Source organism: Spermophilus citellus, assembly GCF_964194105.1.
Source record: "Spermophilus citellus genome assembly, chromosome: 1".
NCBI classification, from domain to species: Eukaryota; Metazoa; Chordata; class Mammalia; order Rodentia; family Sciuridae; genus Spermophilus; species Spermophilus citellus.
The window spans coordinates 162,895,984-162,916,823 of NC_138182.1; the positions used below are offsets into that span (position 1 = coordinate 162,895,984).

Sequence of the window (20,840 nt, forward strand, 5' to 3'; positions counted from 1 at the left end):
CTGATTTGGAATTTTATTGGGCTGAGGGCAGGAAGGGAGGGCTTGGGACAGGAAATGGGGGGTTTTTAGAGTCCCTTATCCTCCTGAGGTTGGTTGGGGGAATCTTGCTGAGATCCATATCCTTCCAGAATTGGTCAGGAGACCCTGCTGATTGACAGGTGGTTATGGGGCACCTGATTGGTTGCTCTTTCATGCACGGGGTTGCCTAGTGCTTTGTTCCCTTAGCCACCTCAAACCAACCTAACAGAGCTCAGTAATCATATTTCAGGTTTGATTAAGGATTTCTACTACTCCTTGAATCCACGCTTTAAATGGAATGGCTTTTCTAACTCAAAGACAAGTAAAAATTTAATGTCAGCTTTCCTATGAAAGCTTGCCTGAAATAGTGAGAGTCGAAAAGGATTTTGATTTTGGGAAGAGTGTAGTTCAGCCATATTATTCTTCATTTCTTGGACTTTGTGACTTTTGGGGGAAGTTATGGTGGAGTTGAGATTTTAACATTGGCTTGAAGAAAGTCTTTTGTGGGTACTTGTTTCAGTCAATTTTTCACTGCTGTGACCAAATGATCTGACAAGAATAATTTCAGAGGAGGAAAAGTTTATTTGTCACTAATGGTTTTGGAGGTCTCAGTCAAAGGCTGACTCCATTGCTCAGGGCCCAAGGTGAAGCAGGACATCATGGAGAAAGGATATGGTGGAGGGATACAGCTCAGGAAGCAAAGGGAGACATAAACTCAGATCACAAATTATAAACCCAAAGGCAATGACCCACATCTTTCAGCCACACCATACCTGCCCCACAGTTACCATCCAATTAATCCCTATCAGAAGATTAATGCACTGAATAGGTTATAACCCAATCATAACCTCTCATAACCCAATCATTTCAACTCTAAACTTACTTGCATTGTCATGCATATGAGCTTTCGGGGTCACCTCATATCTAAACCATAATAGTGCTGTAATTTTGGATGTTAAGTGTCCCACAAAGGTTTGTGTGTTAAGGCTTGGTTTTCAGCCTGTGGGATAGTGCTGGAAACCTCAGGAGATGGAGCCTAGTGATAAGTTTTTAGGTGTTGGGGACATGCTCTTGAAGGGGATCCTGGGACTATAGTTGGCTCTTTTTCCTTTTTCTCCTGCACCTGCTCACGAAGTGAACCAATTTCTTCTGCCACATACTCCTTCCATGATGTACTGCCTACCCATGGGCCAAAAGCCACAGTGCCAACTGATCATGGACTAAAACCTCTGAAACTGGGAGCAAAATAAACCTTATCCATTCATGAGTTGATTATCTCATATATTTACTATAATAATGAAAAGCTAATACAATGGCTAAAATAAAAAAGAAAAAACAGTTGAAAAAAAATCTTTAGACCTTCAATTTTTAGAATCTATGACAAGGAGATCTACCTCCATACTCTAGCACATGCCTGTGGAATTCCACAGATGTGGATTCACCAAGAAGGAAACCTATCTCATAAAGTAAATTTGAATTTTGTGTTCATCCATATGAATTTGGAAAATATACTTTATTGAGTGGTAGGCCTTTTGATTTGCATGTTATTTAATGTGTTCATTGCAATTGTTTTAGCTACCTCTAAAAGGTAGGATAAAAGGAAAGGTATCTTCTCCCAGAGAAAAAAGGGTGAGAAGCATGATACTGAGTAATTTTTTCTCCTCGTCTTAAATGAAGCCATGATGTCATGTTGATTGATTTGTTACAAATCTCTTCTGACCTGAAAAAATCAGAAATGAATTTTGCTGACCCTCCTTATTGATTCTCGAAGAGGAGCAGCCTTAAATCTCTGCAACTCTTTCTTATCCGTATTTCTGCCCTCTCTAAACAGATGACTCCTAAAAGTTCTAGAAAATGCAGCGGGTGGGGTCAAGAGGTCAAGGAATTTTAGGCTATTTCTGTTGTAGGGGACAGACAAGGCAGGACACCTAAGACAGCAAGAAATAGTTTTATTTGGCTGCAACCAGATTCAGAGGGTAAAGCTTTCGCTGTAATCAATTAATCCCCCTAAGAGTTCAGGCAGTTTCAGAACTTTATACCCAGTGTGTAAGGGGAGGGGCTCAGAAGTTCAGAAAAGTAGCTTTTTCTTTCACTGTTCTGGGCAAGTTAACCTTTAAGGACAGTGCCTGAGAATGGGGACAGCATATTCTCCCCTTTCTTCCTTCCCCCTGCCAGCTGTTACCCTGGAGCCCAAGTAACATCTTCTCTTCTCTTTGAAATGTAAACATCTCTGTGAAGCTCAGGCCAAAGGCCAGAGGCCCACTTAAAGGAATCTGTTCATCTGTTTTTCTTATCACACTCTGCATTTGCAGACACACTTTCCTTGAAAACCTTTACAAATTGATACACACACACACACACACACACACACACACACACAGACATACAAACACACTAGATAGTTCATAAATGTTTGTGAAAAACTAGTAAACTAGTGTTTAGTACCTAGAGTGCTGATCTCTTTCAGGCCTGTGGCCAAATTTAAATATTGTAAGATAGAGTAACAGGAAATAGGAGGCTTAATTACATTGAACTCTTTTGTTGTTGTTGCTGTTGTTGTTTTTTTTTTTTTTTTTGGGGGGGGGGGAGGTACTGGGGATTGAACTCAGGGGCACGACCACTGAGCCACATCCCTAGCTCTGTTTTGTTTTCACAGTATAGACCACATGATCCCAATTTTAGTGGCTAGGATATATCTGGATGAAACTCTTCAGGAACTATTAGAGACAGGGTCTCACTGAGTTCCTTAGCGCCTCACTAAATTGCTGAGATTGGCTTTGAACTTGTGATCCTCCTGCCTCTCCTTCCTGAGCTGCTGGGATTATAGGTGTGTGCTACCACACCTGACTACACTGAATTCTTTTGTACAGATTCTTTTGCTGATAGTCCTGAGATCAATTATGGTGAAGATTTCTGGAGAAGCTTAATTAAGATTTTCTGTGCAGGAGAAGGTGACACTACAGTTCTAGCCAGAAACAAAATCATTGGATTTATCATATACCCTTTCAGATACACGTGTTTTGGATGTGACACGATATAATTAACACGTAAATGACAATTAGAGTGCTTGACACAAAGTGAACAGTTAATAACTATTGGTTTGTCTTTCTTTAGTAAGCTTTTGACCATCAAAGATAGTTTAGTAAATTAGGTAATCCATTTTCAGCAATTATTACCATCTAATGAGTTTCATTGTCTGATGTTCTTGCTTCATATGATGACTCAGGATGGCCAAAATATGAGTATGAGATGGCTGCAACTCAAAGATGATATCTCACATGACTCACACTGTCCTGCAAAGGACCCTTTGCAGCTGTGCCTCAACTTGTATTACTTTTTCACAGTATAGACCACATGATCCCAATTTTAGTGGCTAGGATATATCTGGATGAAACTCTCCAGGAACTAGTAAGTGCGTTCAGCTTCTCAGAGCCATCAGCTGTTTTGCTGCTCTTTTTTTTAAAATTGATTTTATTATTTTTTAAATGCACGACAATAGTGGAATGCATTACAATCATTATTACACATATAGAGCACAATTTTTTGTATCTCTATATAAAGTATGTTTACATCAATGTATGCCATTATACATGTACTTTTTTGTATTACAATTCTTAATACACATATATACCACAATTTTTCATATCTCTGTTTATGTATAAGGCATGTTGACACCCAATTCAAGTCTTCATACACGGACTTTGTATTTTGCTGCTCTTGTGATTGCCACTTGCTTACTGGAACTGACTGGTGCCCAACACAGTCCCCAGCTCTCTCCTGAATCCTAAGAAATAATTCACCATAGCCTTCTGACTTGGCTTAACCACCTTAGGTATCCTATTGTGCATGATGGGACCATTGTCAGAGAGGAATAAGGGAGGCACTGCTCAGCAAAGACTGACTTTCGTGGTGAAATGAGCCAATATTGCTTAGTCCTTAGCAGTTACAGATTGCTTCTCATCTATTGTCTTGAAAATTTCATCTGTACATCAATGCTATGAAATATATCCAGCAAGTATTTTTATTTCTCTTTATCCAAAGTTTAATAATACTGTGGGAGAATGTTCTTACACTCTTTCATATTTTCCTTCTTATGAAATGTATATGTCCAGTGTTTTGTTTGTGTGCAGGTAGCAGGGATTGAACCCAGGGGTACTTGACCACTGAACCACATCCCCAGCCCTATTTTGTAGTTTATTTAGAGATAGGGTCTCACTGAATTGCTTAGTACCTTACTTTTTGCGGAGGCTGGCTTTGAACTCATGATCCTCTTGCCTCAGCCTCCTGAGCTCTGAGATTACAGGCGTGCACTACCTGCCTGGCTTTATATGTCCAGTTTTTAAATGAAATAGTTTGGTAACTAGTTCCAAACAAAATGGCAAAGCTTCACCTCTTAAACCCCAGTTCCTCAGGGGATACTTTGGGAGGTCCATTGCATGTATTTGGGGTATTCTTTACCCCAATTGCATTCAAATTGCATGTATTTGGCTTGAATGCTTTGTGTTTTGAACCAGTTTCTTACAATAAGCTTTTGTGTTGCCCACTTGGGATAAAGAAACTACTTCATGAGTAAACCATATTAAATGTGCACAGCATTTTTTAAAAAGTCAACATTAACAGTGATCTTATTATAATCTTGAATCAAGCAAGGTGATTTCTGATCACCTTGCTCTGGCAAAGGGTCTTGAAAAAAATTGTTGCAGAATCACTTGTTTTATGATTTTTCTTTTATATCTTCTTAAGCTTCTACCTCAAAGAGTAGGCACTTTGTAAATATTTGTTGAATGAATATGTGAGTGAATTGCGGAAGGTATCATTGTGATGATCTTGTCTTGGGTGTTGAAGATTAAACACCTGAGAAACACCTTGACAAGCATAGAAAGCAAGTTTTATTTAAGAAAGGAACAGAGATGGAGAAGTGGGGCCCAGAGCTAGATGCCTACAGGAGTGGGTGTGTCTTGCTCTTTTATAGACCTCAGAACCTCCCACCTTCCCTTTCTTCTCTAGTATGTGCCTGAGGGCAGTAAGGAGGGGAGGTGGATAATCAATTGTGTTAGGAAAGGAGGTCTTAGCAACCTGTTGAGCTGGGAAATGTGATCTCTGAGGTTAGCTGTTAGTAACCCAGTGATAAACAACCATCCTCATTCCTCATTCATTCCTTAACTTCACTGACTGCCAGACCTTCGAACTCCCGCCTCAGTTTGTTGAGCAATGTGACATTTCCAGTCCCCTTGGGCTAGGCAGGGCTGCAGGCAGAATGTTTTGGGGCAAAGAAAACCTGTGGGGAGTTTGTAAGGTGGGTTCGTTTTATAGAATTATTCTCTTAACCTTGTGTTCCCACCATCCTCATCTATTTATCCCCTTACAGTTACAGATTGATTGATAGGCCACATTTGAAACTGAAAACCATGTATCCTGTATATTAACCAAACTGTCCACAAACCAATTCCTAGATATCTTTCTCTTCAGGATTTAAGTTTTCTAAGAACATGGACTGTGTTGTTCATCTCTGTACCTCACACTCATTTTTAAAAAGCGAAGTATCACATATATTGGTTTCTCAATCTTTTTTGTTGAAAGAATTTTAAGTTTATAGGGAATTAACTCATCTTTCTATATTGTGATACTTAGAGTTAAAATTCTCACCCTTCATAAAAAGTTTTCAATAAAGATACTGACAAATAGGAAAAACTTTGAGATTTGGTTTTCACTGAAATTTTAAAATCCCTGATGGAAATATCAATAAATAGTAATGGGACAAGACCTTGGGAGAACTAAATTTTTTAAGACATAGAGCAGACAAATCTGTCTCCCTTAAATGGGGACCAACAGAATCACTATAAGGACCATGGATATTTAGTCTAAAAACTTGGGAAGATATAGCAGTATTTTTCTTCCAAAAGGAGAAAAATGTTAATTTTTAAAAGCTTTCTAGTTTGCTGCTTAGCACATGGCTCTTGTATCCTTTCCAATTTATTTCTTTAAGTGACAAATTCAACACAGCAATAACAAAAACAACCCTAAAATATTATTTATAGTCTTGTAATAGAAAGAACTAAAAATAAGTGGTTAGTCTGGGGCTGGGTGGGGTTGGAATCTCAAGAAGCTGTAGCAAAGGTGTAGAGTGCATTATTTCTCTGTCACTGTTATTCCAGACGGTAGCCAATTTGGGTGGATTATTTATAGACCAATCTGCAGCGTGACAGGCAATTCCCTGAGTGAAGCCTCAGACAGCAAGGTGCCTATGAAATTGGCTTGACAGTGCAGATTTCCTCCAGCCACAGGGAAGGGACAGCAGGGCCGCCATGAGCAATACTCCCCCATCACCCTTCTGTTGTCTCCTTTTAACACAGAATTTCCCAGGGGTTTTGCAAAAACACTGATGCATTTTAAAAGGTGTGATAGTAAATTCCCCAGTGCAGGCTTCCTTCCCGCAGAGACAAGCCTTAGAGCAGGCAGAAATCTGGGTTCCTGACTTGGAAAACAAACAACTGGGGATGAATGAAGTGCAGAAGAGTGAAGAAGCTCCACATAATGAAAACCTTTCTGAGTACATCTTTCCTGCTGGGGGAAATTAGCATCCGAACAGAGGCAGCCCTTGGGCTTGGGTTGCCAGGTAACCAGGGTACCCGCAGTTTTCCATTTTTACTTTATTTTTGATTCAGGAAAGCCCGTTTTTTTTTTTTTTTTTTTTTTTTTTTTTTTTTTTTTTAGAGATATAAAAGAACACACCCCCTCATTCCTTCTCCTTTAGGTTTAACAAATCACAGTCACCTGTTGGTGGGCAAAATGTTTTAAAGGACACAATTGTTTTTAAAGATTTAAACTGTTAGAAAATTCACAGGGGACATTAGGATGGAATCAGAGTGTGATAACTGAAGGGCAAGCAATGTCCCTGCTTCCTATTCAGGCAGCCAGCAGGAAAGCCCTGTTCCTCCCTGGGGGGATTCTCCTTTGTCTGAGCCCATTGATCTTTTGGCTGCAAAAATTATGGCTCTTCAGCCCCCTGCTATCAATTCTCCTCCCCCCCCCCCCAGGAAACACCCAGGACTTAATAGTGAGGTGTCTGCTCCCCTTGGCTCCATTTCAAGTTTTTAAACACTTAAAGGTAACTCATACTTTTCTAAAAACAGAAATTGTCAATACAATAATTAACCAAGCAGGACAGCCCTCCCTTCTCTCTTAAGGAAGGAATGTGGATATTTAAAGCTTCAAGTTTAAGGTTAAACGGTGGTTTTTTCCTAACTGACATAAAAGCCAACAAACTGGATGGCTTTTGTAGTCCTATGAAGCAACAGTTAAATTAAGTCTGCAGACCAAATCTCTTGTGGGATTTATGCCTTTAGAAGGTACCCAGCTGGGCTTGTAAGTGTGCTTGTGTGGACAGCCAAGATTTTGCTAGGTGTGCATATAATTAGTCATCTCTCAGGATACCTCACAAGAAGCTTGCCATGATGATGTGCCCATGGTGTGGCAGACAGCATGAGGCTGAACTGTTTAAGGCTTATCAACCATACTCCAATGTTCTTCCTCTCAGCCAGGCGATGCTCCAGGAAACCTCACAGGGAAGTTTCTACAGTTCTGATTTTTGAATATTAGTGAAGCTGAGAAGTCAGAGCCTCTATCTCATCACACTGCCTACCTAGGAAATTTGTGTCTTTAATATCTTTGTCATTTTGCAAAGCTATGGACAGAATGAAGGCCAAAGCAAAGTGAGACTTAGTCTGGTTGACAACTGTTGTTAACACTTTGGATAGGTAACACTTGATGAATCAATGAGATGATTTCTATCAGAAAAATTAGGACATTTAAAGGATTCCATTGAAATGAACAGAGTAAAACACTTTGGGGTTTAGTGGAATTCTTAAAGTCACTAATAACTTGCAGTAAAAGTAATCTTGGTTGAATTCTCAGAGCCCACAAGCAGACAACAAGCAACAACAATGGCCAGATGTTTGTAGATGCCCTTAACCCTTTGTCCTCTGATGTTAGAGACAATTCTTGGGTTAGTTATAAATTACTCATGCAAATTCACAGTCCAAAAGTGGGACAAATTAAAGAACATTGCAAAATGTTATTTCTTTCACAACATTTCTATTCAAATAAAATCTGAGTAAGATGAACATCAAAGGTAACATGTAGAAGATGTAGAAGGGAAAAGATTTTATGAAAAGCAAAAAAAAAAAAATAAAGTTTGGAAATGGTACTTGGGCAGATCTGGTTTCATTCCATAGTTTTCTAGGCAAAGAAGATGATAAGCAATATATAACTGGTTATTTCTATATGTTTGTGTGAATTCGTGCACATATATATTTGTTTATAAAGAACAAATATGAATAAATAAACATATGTACAAAATGTATAAGTCTCTCTCTCTCTCTCTCTCTCTCTCTCTCTCTCTCTCTCTCTCTCTCTCTATTGAACCCACAGCCTGGTGCATGTTCAACACACATTACTACAGATTTACACTGCCCAGCCTCAAACCTCATTTTAAGCATGAATGAATACTACTACATTCTCCTCTAATTCTCTTTTAGAGGTTAGATTCTTTCAAATCTGGGGAAATGAAGTCACCCCCCGTTGGTCCAACTGTAGGACAGTTGGTGTGTGCAGTAGTCAGGATGGCTAGGATAAATATTTTCAGCATACAGTCTGTCCTCAAATAAAGGTATGATTTATTGAATTGCGAAGGGAAGGCAGACTGGGGTGAGAGCTTCAGGGGAGCTAAAGGATGAGCTACAGGGGATATGCCCACATGGAGTTAAAATGCCAGAACCAGGATTTGCAGATTCAGAGACTAAGAAGAACTGCACTTGCCCTCTGATGGAGAGGACTCCTCGGGAAAGACTTTTTAGACTGATGAAGAGACACTGTTCTGCTTAGGCACATTGCCCTAGCATCCCAAGGTCATCATTCATAGCCACACCCCACTTTTCTCTTCTGCCTGCCACTCTTTTTCCTCTCTAAGAAGAAAAAAAAAGAAAAAGAAAGGAGGAGTTATTTTCATCCCAATGTGAGTGGATTGTCTGTACAATGCAAAACCCCCTCTCCTCCTTTTTATCCTTAAATTACAGGCAAATGGCTTTAGAGTTTATTCACAATTTCTCAGAAAGCTGAACGTGTCTCTTAATGTTGAGTGAAAGGCTGGACATGTTGAGTGCAGGCTGTCTGGTCCAGTTATGCTGTGGCTCCCATGGATGATTTCCAGCTTGTGTCTGTTTTGCCAGTAATTGGATTTAAATTGCAGAATGTTTTTGTCTTATTTATGTGCATTATATTGTTTATGCTGCTCAGTTGCAAAATGGTATTGCAGTGATTTGTGGGAACTTGCCCTCTTTTAAAGCAATCTGGTTTTGTCTAACGTGAGACTTTTGTTTAGGATTAAAATTGTGTCACCAGAAAGTAATTGTGTCACCATTATTATTTATATTTGGTTTTGCTTTTATACTGGGTTTCCTCAGCAGGCTCTTGATCAAAGTATGCATGAGGTGGAGGACAGAAGCTGAAGAAAAATGACAATGGGATTCACTTTATCCTTGTTCCCCAAAGACTGGGATGGATGTCAAGGAGCTCTCTCCTCATGGAAAAAAAAGGTGGCTGACCCAAAGCATACAGCTTTTAGGAGGATTTTCATCCTGAGATGTTATGACCCACAGCTGCCTTAGAAATGGGGAAGAAACTGGGGCAAATTAAGTGCATTATATATATATATATATATATATATATATATATATATATATATATATATAGTGTAGTTTTGGGGTGGAAGGAAATGGAGGTCAGGGTTATAGTATTTGCTTGTTCAATCCCAGTGCTGCAAAACCTAAATAAATACAATGAATTAATTAATTTAAAAATCCATTAGGTTCTACTTGTGCTCTTCCACAGATGTGATGAAGTCCTTTCTCAGAAATGTTTAGGAGGAGATCAAGGAAGGGGTTTGAGAACCTATATCCTAGGGAACCTAACACTTTTCAAAAATTAAAAAATTTTTGCCTCAGAATTTACTACCTGAAAACCCTATGTGAGGTAGGGGAGAATAATATTTTGAGTTTCCCTGTTTAGAGGCAAACAAAACAAAACAAAACAAAAACAAAACCCAGACTGTGGAAATGAATATACATAGATGACTTCTGAACATCAAAGAAATTAGCTGTTGCCAAGGGCCATGTGCCTTAGTTATGAAATCAAAAAACTTGGGAAATAGAAGGTACCTTTAGAATTATTTAACGTGGCTCTTCCAGTCTACAGTTGAGGAGACAGAAGTCTCATGGCAATTAATGTAGAGAATTTTCCCAGATCTTTTAAATGTGGTTAGTTACAAGAAAGAAGAGCACATATTTTAGGGGGCTTCTCAGGTTATTGAAAGTAGAAAAAAAACCAAAAAACAAAAAACAGGTACATCTCTTCCTTAAGACTCAATGCACAAAAAGTTTTTAAAATTTATTTTTATTTCCTCATTTTTTTGGTGCATTATAGTTGTACATATTGATAGCATTTGTTGTTACATATAAAATATTTTTTTTCAAGAGCAATTGGTCAGGGTTAAGCTCATTAATTAGCTTTCCCCATGGATCCTTAATATTTCTTCCTTGGCTTTTTTTCAAAAGAAACGAAATTAGGGGGTAGGAAGGAAGGTGTCTGAGAAGGGTCTTCATTATTATTATTTTTTATGCTTAGAGAAGGAAGCCATTGCTTTTAAATAAAAATCACGGTGTTTTTAACCAAAAATTATTTTGCAGTCTCATGACTGCTATCTAGAGAGATTTTTAACGTCTTGACTTGAGCACACATAGCAATTAGGAGGTATTACTAGGTTAATTAGAAGCTGTGTCTCTTAATGATTTAAAATTGTTCAGGGGAGAAAATTGCAAGAGAAGAGAGAGTTCAGGGAGAGAACTCATTTCTATATGCTGCTCTCCTGTGAAGGTCATGTTATTGTTAGAGCAACATACACCTGTGTTTTTATTAGAACTGCTCAGTAGGCTTTCTTTGTATCAGCTGTATTAATTGAACATTAATGTATTTATCAAAATGATTTCTGCTCATTGACTAAAACTAAAATACTAAACCAGTGTTGACCCTGACCTATTAGTCTCCTTGAAATCTTGGCCTCCTGGATTTTATACTCTTTTGGACTGATGTCTTCTGGTCAGCTTTGCTGGACCCTCTTCTCCTGCCTGCTGTTGCAAGATGTGGGTACTCTCTTGGGGCTTAACCCCACCTATGTCCTAATGACTAGCAGCCATTTAGTCTCTCAGTCTAAACTATTCTAGGAACTCCTGATACTTTGTCATCCTCAGCCTCAATATATCCAAATTGAATTGATACCTGTCTCCACCAGATTTTACTTATTTAGAAATAAGTAAATATAAGTGCCTTCCAAAGGGCCGCTACCAAAAGTTAAAATATATGGAAAGTGAAAGGAAGAAAAAAAGGAAAAGAAAGCATAATGAAGGAAGAGAGGGAGGGAGAAAGAAGGAAAAGGAAAGGAAAGAGAGTCACAGCCAACTTAGATATAAGAAAGGACCATCTACTTCTTACAGAAGTGGACTTCACATTTTCTATGGAACAGACTTAAATATGCCCTGAAAGGAGATGAAGCAAGAAAAGTCTGCATTACAGCTCATTAAGACTGATGACAGTGTCTGAAATGATGTGACTTACCCTGATGATTTTATGACATCAGCAGCAGTGACAAGATTAGAGATGATTTCTGCCTGATCTGTACACCAGGGATCACTTTGGTATTCATCGCAGTACACCCGCGAAAGTCCAGTATAAATCGTGCAAAGAAGTACTGTTTCTGATTTCACCAGAAGCCTCCAAGCTAGAAAATCCTCTAAGTTAGAAATAGTGGCACCAACTTTAACTCTTCCTCGTTCCTTTTACTGAAAATCTGTTCTGTCTTCAGATCCCTATAGACTCTGCCTCCACAACTCTTCAATCTCTCTTTTCAGCTCTGTCAAGGCTGTTCTCCTTCTGACTCAGGCTGTTTAAATGACTTTACTCCTTCCCCAGCCTATGCCAGTCAATGGAAAACTTATTAATCAGCTTTTTTCATGGATCCTTAATATTTTTTCCTTCCTCTTTCCATAAGAGAAATGAAATGAGGTGATGGGAAGGAGTATGTTTCTCTAAGTACTCTGAAAATAACTATTATTTCCTTATGCTTAGAGAAGGAAGGTATCCATTTTTAATAAAAATCACATGGTAGGGGCTAAGGTTGTAGCTCAGAGGTTAGAGCGCTCACCTAGTGTGCATGAGACACTGGGTTTGATCCTCTACACCGCATACAAAAAATAAAATAAAGGTATTGTGTCCACCTACAACTAAAAAATAAATATAAAAAAAGTCATATTGTATTTAAGAACAGGAACATTGTTTTCCTCATCTTTGGTTTCTTCATGCAGTGGAACCAACTGGTAAAGCAATCCTGGTCTTGTGGGTGTGATTTGTTATCTACACTGACTGGATTGGAATCAGCAGAGCTGCTCTGCCTCAGGACTTCTCAGACACTCTGGGCACTTCCCATGTGGGACTCTCTCTGGGCAGTCTTAAAGAGTTACCTTCCCATATAAAAGATTCTATTTCTAATTCCTTATATATTTATATTAAATAAAGAGCCACAAAACTTTATTTGGTACCTACTTGGCTCTTCCTTACAAAGGCCAAGTTTTTTTTTTTTTTTAAATATTTTGTTTAGTTGTTGATGGATCTTATTGTCTTAATTTTTATGTGGTGCTGAGGATGGAACCCAGTGCCTCACTCGTGCTAGGTGAGCGCTCTACCACTGAGCCACAACCCCAGCTCCAAGACCAAGTTTTGTAAGAAGTAGATTGTCCTTTCTTATATCTAAGTCGGCTGTAACTGCTGACCCTCCCTTTCTCTCTTTCCTTTCCTTTTCCTTCTTTCTCCCTCTCTCTCTTCCTTCGTTATACTTTCTTTTCCTTTTTTTCTTCCTTTCACTCTCCATATATTTTTACTTTTGGCAGAAACCCTTTGGAAGGAGCTTATATTTACTTATTTCTAAGCATTTTCCCCCTTTTATATGTTATTTCACTGCTCATCATTCTTTCACTTGTTTCCCCCTGTTTAACATATCACACTCCTGATTTTTCTCTTTGTTTCCATTTTTATTAAGACAGCTACTTCATGGTTTAGATCTTCTATTATGGTAATAATTGGTTCTCCTGCCTCCAAGGATGTACCCTCCATGTTAGAGTCCATGATTCCACCATGCGGCCTGCGAAATGGTTTCATTTTTATTTTATTTTATTTTATTTTATTTTATTGTTGGTTGTTCAAAACATTACATAGTTCTTAATATACCATATTTCACAGATTGATTCAAGTGGGTTATGAACTCCCATTTTTACCCCGTATACAGATTGCTGTGTCACATCAGTTACATTTCCATTGATTTACAAATTGCCTTTCTAGTGACTGATATATTCTGCTGTCTATCCCATTCTCCACTATGCCCCCTCCCCTCCCCTCCCCTCCCCTCCCCTCCACTTCTCTCTCTCCACCCCCTCTACTATAAATCGTTTCTTCCACTTATATAATTTTTCTCCTACTCCTCCTTTCCTCTTATATGTAATTGTGTATAACCCTGATGCTCACCTTCCAATTCCATGCAATTTCCCTTCTCTCTCCCTTTCCCTCCCGCCTATCATCCCTGTTTAATGTTAATCTTCTTCTCAAGCTCTTCTTCTCTACCCTGTCCTTGGTTACTCCCCTTATATCAAAGAAGACATTTGGCATTTGTTTTTTAAGGATTGGCTAGCTTCGCTTAGCATAATCTGCTCTACTGCCATCCATTTCCCTCTAAATTCTATGATTTTGTCATTTCTTATTGCAGAGTAATACTCCATTGTGTATAAATGCCACATTTTTTTAATCCATTCATCTATTGAAGGGCTTCTAGGTTGGTTCCACAATCTTGCTATCGTGAATTGTGCTGCTATGAACACCGATGTAGCAGTGTCCCTGTAGCATGCTCTTATTAGGTCTTTAGGGAATAGACCAAGAAGGGGAATAGCTGGGTCAAATGGTGGTTCCATTCCCAGCTTTCCAAGAAATCTCCACACTGCTTTCCAAATTGGCTGCACCAATTTGCAGTCCCACCAACAATGAACAAGTGTACCCATTTCCCCGCATCCTCGCCAGCACTTGTTGTTGTTGGACTTCATAATGGCTGCCAATCTTACTGGAGTGAGATGGTATCTTAGGGTGGTTTTGATTTGCATTTCTCTGACTGTTAGCGATGTTGAGCATTTTTTCATGTACTTGTTAATTGATTGTATGTCCTCCTCTGAGAAGTGTCTGTTCAGGTCCTTGGCCCCTTTGTTGATTGGGTTATTTGTTATCTTATTATCTAATTTTTTGAGTGAAAGACCTATACAATGAAAACTACAGAACCCTAAAGAGAGATATAGAAGAAGACCTCAGAAGATGGAAAAATATACCCTGTTCATGGATAGGCAGAACTAACATCATCAAAATGGCGATATTACCAAAAGTTCTCTATAAGTTCAATGCTATCCCAACAAAATCCCAACAGCATTTCTTGTAGAAATAGATAAAACAATCAGGAAATTCATATGGAATAATAAAAGACCCAGAATAGCAAAAACAATGCTAAGCAGGAAGTGTGAATCAGGCGGTATAGCGATACCAGACTTCAAACTATACTACAGAGCAATAGTAACAAAAACAGCATGGTACTGGTACCAAAACAGGCGAGTGGACCAATGGTACAGAATAGAAGACACAGTAACCAATCCACAAAACTACAAGTATCTTATATTTGATAAAGGGGCTAAAAGCATGCAATGGAGGAAGGATAGCATCTTCAACAAATGGTGCTGGGAAAACTGGAAATCCATTTACATCAAAATGAAACTGAATCCCTTTCTCTCGCCATGCACAAAAGTTAACTCAAAATGGATCAAGGAGCTCGATATTAAATCAGAGACACGGCGTCTGATAGAAGAAAAAGTCGGCTATGATCTACATACTGTGGGGTCGGGCTCCAAATTCCTCAATAGGACACCCATAGCGCAAGAGTTAACAACTAGAATCAACAAATGGGACTTACTCAAACTAAAAAGTTTTCTCTCAACAAAAGAAACAATAAGAGAGATAAACAGGGAGCCTACATCCTGGGAACAAATCTTTACTCCACACACTTCAGATAGAGCCCTAATATCCAGAGTATACAAAGAACTCAAGAAATGGTTTCATTAATGAGGTTCTAGGCATAAAGTTAGCTAGATGAGATCGAAATAAAACACTGAGTCTGTACTCAGTTACCTTATTTCTATTGCCAGGTCCGAGACGGCTCCCCTTTCTGGTTCCCTCCTCTAACCGCCCAGCAGGGCAGCAAGGATTACTCAGGGCTAGCAGGAGAGAGAGAGAGTGAACACGCCTTTTATTGGGGAACAAGAGATTCAGGGGAGAATTCCATCCAATGAATGTTGAGGGGGGACCGCACTCCAAGGTCAGGGTCAGTGATTGGGCCCCCGGGGTCAGTGGTCAGGCACACCCCCACACGGATGGGCTCTCTCATCAGGAAAGGGCCGGGAAAGCTCCGACACAGCCAGAGCACCTCAGACCCTTAACGGGAGCCACCCAATCACGTGTCAGAATGGCTTCCCATACATGATCTTTGTGAAATGCAAATACCACCAGGGGCCCTTTAGCACTGGGCTCTGCCTATCTCCAGCCCTCTCTCTAGAATCTTTCCTAGGTCTTCAAGTTGAATTGCTGGCTTGATCCTTCTGAGCCCCCATGCTCTTGCTTCCCTCTTTCGAATGCTCTGCGCCATTCCCCACCTCATCCAATTGACTTAGCTACCCCTGCTCATTTTTCAGAAGGCTCCCTGGTGTTAGGTGAGAGTCCTTTGTCCCATGGGAGTCTCTGAGAATGCTGGTTCCCGCATCTCCCACAGTAGAATTGACCACTTTCTCTACTTGCCCACTATGTTCTGTACGTCATCTCAGTAGCATTGGGTAACACCACAAGAAGGTGACTAACACAGCTGCTATGCTCCAGGCTCCATTCTAAGCCCTTTACATGAACCACTTGCTTAGTTACATATCTATCTCCCCTATGAAGCCCTGGAAGGATAGGGAAAATCTTAATATTTTTAATTTATTTTCTTTTATTTATGCAAGTCGTAGATAGAATCAGAAAAGAAATCCCTAGTCTTATAACAAATTCTAACTACCTGTGTCTATGTCCATTCACTGTTTTCCATCTGCTTTTGTTTCCCAGACCAGCTCCTCTGTCTATGTCCTGAAGCCTGTTCTCTGGTACCTTTCCAGGAATTACTTTTCTGTTATTGTTTCTTTCTTTCATCTTTTAGTGCAAGAAACACTCATATTTCTGGTTTTCAAATCATGGCTCTGTAACTTACTAAGTGTAACCTTGGGCAAATTAGTGGGCTTCTCTGGGCCTCAGTAACTTCATCTCTGAAATGGTGATACTTTAGGTAATTAAATGAGCAACATGATAAAGTATATGGGCCAATGCCTGGCACAGTGTAAATCCTGAATTAATGTTAATTGGCACATTATTAAAAATCGTTTGCAGCAGCATATACAATGCCTTATTACCATGTAATACAATGCCATATTACCAAGTGACCTTTGGGCTATTGTCCCCCTCTCACTGCCACCCGATTTACATCTCTGCTTTCATTACTTGAAAGAGTTGCCTATACTTGTTCTCATTTTATTTTTGTGACAAACTCACTGGAATGGAGATTTCATCCAAATCTGTCTACGAAAGCAGCTCTTACCACATTTACGAAGGCCACTAATGATTTATATTAAATCAGAGTCGATTGTTGATTCTCTTTCCTTGTCCCTCTTGACTCTCAACAGCAGCTGACTTGACTGATGACATGCTCTCTCTAGGTACCAAGGACACATAGGCATATTCCCTCCACCTCTTGGGCTCTGCTTCTCTGACTTATTGCTGCTTCTGTCCTCTCCTCTACCAGACCTCTGAAAGTTGGAATCCCCCAGGGATCAGTCTTTGGTTCTATTCTTTTTTTATTTTTTTATCTGCATTCTCATCCTACAAGAGCTGATCTAGTCCTATTGCTTCTGATAATATTGATAGGCTGCTCAATCTTCAAATTTATATTTGTGGCTCAAATCAGTGGGCTCCTCAGTGCTAATATTGTACTGATTTCTGGGCATTAGTACAGAGATGTCTAATATGCATTGTGAAGATAATATGCCCAAAATAGAACTATTAACACCTCCTAGCAATTGTCCTTCCCCCCCAAGTAAATGGCACCATTATTCATATTAGACTCAACTTAGGAATCATTCTGGTCTCCTCTCTTAACTTGGCGCTCTGTTAGTGTCTCCACCAGCCCTCTTTGCCTTACGGTCCCTGACTCTACTTGGGTACTCCTGTTTCAAATCTTCCTGAGCAATCTTTCTAAAACATACATCAGATCATGTCATCCCTTTCTCTAAACTTCGAAATACTCTAAACTTCTGTTATGAGTAAAATACAACCCAGGGCTAGGGTTGTGGCTCAATGGTAGAGTGCTCGATAGTATGTGTGAGGCACTGGGTTTGATCCTTTGCACCACATAAAAATAAATAAATAACATAAAGGCATTGTGTCCAACTACAACTAAAAACAAAACAAAACAAAAAAACCCACAAAAAACTCCTTGACAAAATGTAAAAAGTTTCACATGATTTTATTCTTGCTCTCTTTAAAATAGCCCTATTAGATTTCTTTGATCTTGAACATGTCAAACCCATTCCAGTATCAGTGCCGTTGCACAAAAAGCTCCTTCTAGAGATGTTCTTTCTCTAAGATTTTTACATGGATGCTTCCTTCTCATCATACAAGTATCAAGCAAAATGTAGCAACAGGTATCAACAGAATTACCTCTATTTAGAATTCTTAATCTTTAAAAATTTAACTCTTTTATTGATGTATATTTTATTTTTATACTGTTACAAGAAGTCTAACTTAATTTTATTTCCAATTTTAGCTATTTGTTCCAACACCATTTTTTCAATAGGCAACTATTTTCACCACTGATTTGAAGTGCCAAGAAATGACACCTTGACTGCTTCTACTGGCATTGTACGTGAAAGAATAGGTGAATACACTTAATAGTCCAGATCTGGATTTAACATTATAGCCAGAAATTCCTGTGGATTGGGTCAAGGTTTGTATTTGTTGGAAATTACTCTACCTACAAAGATTTTTATTTTTCACTGAAATCTGCAATCCAAAGAAATGTATTAACAAATGACTGTGACTATCTTGTGAATGTTATCTGTTTTATCATTCTTTTTTCTTTTTTGTTTCTTGTTTTTGCTGTGCTGGGGATAGAACCACAGACTTGCACATGCTAGCCAAGTGCTCTATCCTTGAGATACACCCTAAACCTTTTGATTTTTATTTTGAGACAGGTTCACTAAGTTGGCCAAGCTTACCCCAAATTTCTTTTACTTCACTCTTCCAAGTAGCTGGGATTATAGGTGTGTGCCACTACATCTGTCTTCAAAGTTAATTTTTATAAGAAATGTCTAGGTTAAGTTTCTTTGAGTTTAAAGTTGTTACTCAATTTTCCTTAATTTTGAGCTTTTTCATCTACAAGGTAAAGTTCTGGCCTCATTAGCTTTAAATCCTGTGACTGTAGACTCAGGCTTTTTAATGGCTTTCCCCTTACTTTTTAAAATGAATTCTATTCATGAACATTGACATACAAGATGTTCTGTAGTTTCTACACTATTCTGCGTTGGGGATTATATAAATTGAACCATTTTTAGGTATTTCTCTTTTCTGGATAAGCATTTGTCAACATCAAGGACTTCGTGTTTGTTGTTAGCACTTTGAGGTTCTAAACTCTCCCTTGCATCCATTTTTGTTCCCCTTTTATCTCAATTGCTACATTTCTGCTTAAATATAGGACCAGATAAACTGTTGATTATGGCAGATACCCTGAAAGTAGGCTGGAGTTCTGCAAACTTTACTATTTTTTCTCCCTATTATTGCTGGATATTTCTGATCTTCAGAACTGAAATGCAGAAATATCAATGTTTGCTCAAGGTCATCTTTTTTTTTTTTCCTAATAGCTGTGCTGAATTTGTACTTTATTTGGGCAATTTCCATATCCAAAGGCTCAGAATGCTCTCCTATGTGACTCCCCTTTTGCCCTCTAAGAAGAAAGTCTAAACATTTTAAATGGAAATAGCAAGCCTATTATGTAGGAAGTGGGAACTTAGCTGAATGTCATTTTGATAACAGAAAGCAAGAAAACTCCTGAACATATTGCCCAACTTTCCTATTCTCAGTGCTCAATAAATAATGCATTCTTCAAAGCCTGCATCTTTAGATGCAAACCTAGTTTTGGGTAAAGAAGAAAGGCATTTCAACTCTATTATTGGCCTTTGGACTGTTTCTGTTTTCTACCAATTCTGAAATTGCAGTCAATTAGGTACTTCTTACAACAGATTGGAAACCAGAAGGGAGCTTTATGAATTCAAACAGAGAAATTTGAGCTAAAAATGTCTTTACAATACTGCTTTTCACATCTTCTCTTTAGAATTTATAAAGAACATTAATTTTCTGATGCACTTAATTATGGCATGTTTTAGACTTAGTCTTACATAAAGTTAATAGTAGGAATGCTTTATTCTGAATTCCCATTTTTAAAATTTATATACTTATTTTAATCATTTGCATTATACAATTGGTAGAATGCCTGGAATGAATTCCCACACCTTCTCCTTGATTATCTGTTCTGGTTTTTAGACTTGATTCCTTGTTGATCTGTGATAGTTAAACTTTTTTGAGTTTGAAGCACCATCTGTACTCATTCTAAGTCCATGGCATCATACCTTTTTTAAAAAATTGTTGGGCATAATTGTTTTTTGTTTTGTTTGTAGTGGGCAAAGCTTCATTTTAATATCTTCATTTGTCAAAGATATTTTAAACCCACGAAGTATCAGTCCAGGGCAGGAGCCACAGGGCCACCAACCCGTAGCTCCAGCAGCCCGGCTCCAACAGCCCTGGCGGTGCCGCTCACCTGATGGCTGGAGGGTGGCAGTGGGAACGGGCTGCAGCCCTATCCTCCACCGCGGGTCGCCTGGTCTTGCCCCGTCACGCGCCGGCAGGGAGTGCCAGGAGCACGCGCGGGTCCCAATGCGACAGCAGCGCAGCGCGACTTAAGTCCCCGCGTGCACTGCCGCCTCCTGCTCCCAGGCTGTTCACCGGTTGCATTGTGGGAGTTTGACCTTAGCCATTTCAGCTTGCGCCCTGGCTGAGGACGAAGTAATACTGAAGTGTCTCCTCCTCGATGGAGATGATCTGGAGATGATTGAAAAATTAATTTTCTAGTGAAAAGTTTCTTTGAGTGGTGCAACTCTGGATCCGAAGAAGAAGCATATAGCCAGTAACAACGCACGCTGAGTACACTGTCTCAGTGTGAATTTTCAATGGGCAAAACTTTGCTGGTATATGACATGAATCTCAGAGAAATGGAAAATTAGAAAAAAATTACAAACGAACAGAATGTAGCATTGCTGGAGCTCATGAAAAAATTGCTGAGTGCAAAAAGCAGGTTCTTCAAGCAAAAAAAAAAAAAAAAAAAAAAAAGCCAAGAATACGATGCTTTGGCAAAAGCCATCCAGCATCATCCAGACAGGAGAGACATGAAAAGAATTAGACTGTTATTTTCCTGAAGGTACTTCTTTCACATATTACAGAAGTACCTTCAGGAAAATAACAACCTTTTCAGAATATTCCTCCCCCCCCCCTCTTGTTTTTTTATT

At 39.0% G+C, this 20,840-nt stretch overlaps 1 pseudogene across 1 annotated transcript in view; it reads right to left on the minus strand.

The window, feature by feature from the left end:
- LOC308652858 (importin subunit alpha-1-like) overlaps positions 1 to 20,289 on the minus strand; it is a 67,395-nt pseudogene extending 47,106 nt beyond the window's left edge. The window contains exons 1-2 of the transcript in view: positions 20,178 to 20,289; positions 11,686 to 11,860 (exon numbers count right to left, since the gene is read on the minus strand). The product of the transcript in view is annotated as an importin subunit alpha-1-like (transcript). The remainder of the gene's footprint in view (positions 1 to 11,685; positions 11,861 to 20,177) is intronic.
- Positions 20,290 to 20,840: the final 551 nt, after the last annotated feature.